At 27.9% G+C, this 1,801-nt stretch overlaps 1 non-coding gene across 1 annotated transcript; it reads right to left on the reverse strand.

Moving 5' to 3' along the window:
- Positions 1–414: 414 nt before the first annotated feature.
- On the reverse strand, positions 415–521 carry LOC114579403. The gene has a single exon (XR_003700345.1). It is a non-coding gene; the product is annotated as a small nucleolar RNA R71 (small nucleolar RNA).
- Positions 522–1,801: the final 1,280 nt, after the last annotated feature.

Consider the following 1,801-nt stretch of genomic DNA (forward strand, 5'->3'; position numbering starts at 1 on the left):
TTGGATTGATGATGAAGAAAATATATTAAATACTAATGAAGATTCTTTTCATATAAACTTAAATGATTTTTTCAATATTCTCTTGTTCTTTATTTAATACAATAGTGGCCATAAGTGTAGTTGAAAACTAGTGTGATGTATGGCCTCGATCGAGGAATGTAAGAACAACGAAGAGTATTGAATTAGTATATTTATATATCTAGTTAGCTATTTAAGGAGATGATATAACTATAGGAAGTCATTATATATGATTTTGACCCCAGCAAGATCAATAGAGATCTAGCAATGTATATGTTTTGAATTCACATTTATAAATAAGATGCGGTTGAATTCTTTACCCCCGGGGTCCATAACTAATAGAAATGAGTTGGCTCATAAGTTTCTTGGTAAGTATTTAAAACCTTTAAATTTTCCAAACATAGAAATGTTATAACTTATTTTACTCAGTTTGAAGGAAAATCCATTTATAAGATTTGGGATGGATATAAGAAAATACTAAGAAAATGCCCTCACCATGCTTTACCTAATTGGTTGATTATTCAAATATTTTATAATGAATTAGTAGAATCACTTAGAGATATAATTAATGCTTCAGTTGGATGATCATTATACCCTAAGCCATTTGAGGAATCATATGAATTAATAGAAAAAAAACAACTAATAATTTCCAGTGGCATGCTGATAGGGAAAATCCTAAGAAAGCAACAATAATTTATGAATTTAATGCTTTGTCAATCTTGATTACTAAATTTATAAAAATTTCTAAAAAATTGGATAAATTGAAAATTAAAACTAGGACATATGTATATAATAATTTCAATAGAAATTCTAAAAATCTTAGTGTTGTTACATTGTACCACATAGCGTTGTAGCATTACCCCTCAAATTTTAAACAACTCTATCATGATAGGAAATAGAAAGTACCCTTGCAAAATATTAATCTACAACTAGAAATCCAAGTACAAAATTAATCTTCTACTCTTAAATATTTTGTGGATCAAATAGGGCAACTTGCTAGGTTGATTAATTATAAAAAAATGAAAGAATAATATATTAATATCCAACTTAGAAGTGGAAAATATTTAGGAGTTTCTTACAAAGATAGAGATTTTCCTCAGAGGGATGATAATGAAGTGGAGCAAGTAGAAAATAAATCTTCAATATAATAACTTGAACTTATAAAATAACATGAACAAGTAATTATGAGGGTTGTAGAAAGACCACCACCACCTTTTTCTCAGAGATTGATCAAACAAAATATTGACAAGTAGTTCTCAAAATTCTTAGTAGTGTTTAAAAAACTAACAACTAATATACATATCCTAAAGCTTTTGAATGGATGCCACATATGATAATTTTATGAATAATATCTTAGACAATCTAAGGAAGATTGGGGAATTTGAACTTGTGGTATTAACTTCAAAGTGTAGTGCTATAATTCAAAAGAAACGTCTTGAAAAAAATAAAACTCCTCGGAGCCTTACAAGTCTTTTAACTATTGGTCAATAATTATGTAGGAGAGCTTTATGAAATTTAAGATCTAATATCAACCTCATGCAGATTTTCTATTTTAAAAACAATAGATATAGGTGAGACTCAAGTTGCTTTTATTACTTTTTAGATAGTTGATAGATCTTTTACTTACCCAAGAGGACTTACCCAAGAGGCATAAAAGAATAAGTGCTGATTAAAGTTGCTAAATTCATTTTCCCTGTTAGATTTATTATTATTGACATGGAAATAGATATGAAATTAACTCTAATTTTAGGAGGATTTTTCTTAGCCATTTATAAAGCCATGA

The sequence above is a fragment of the Dendrobium catenatum genome, unplaced genomic scaffold, assembly GCF_001605985.2.
Source record: "Dendrobium catenatum unplaced genomic scaffold, ASM160598v2 fragScaff_scaffold_370, whole genome shotgun sequence".
NCBI classification, from domain to species: domain Eukaryota; kingdom Viridiplantae; phylum Streptophyta; class Magnoliopsida; order Asparagales; family Orchidaceae; genus Dendrobium; species Dendrobium catenatum.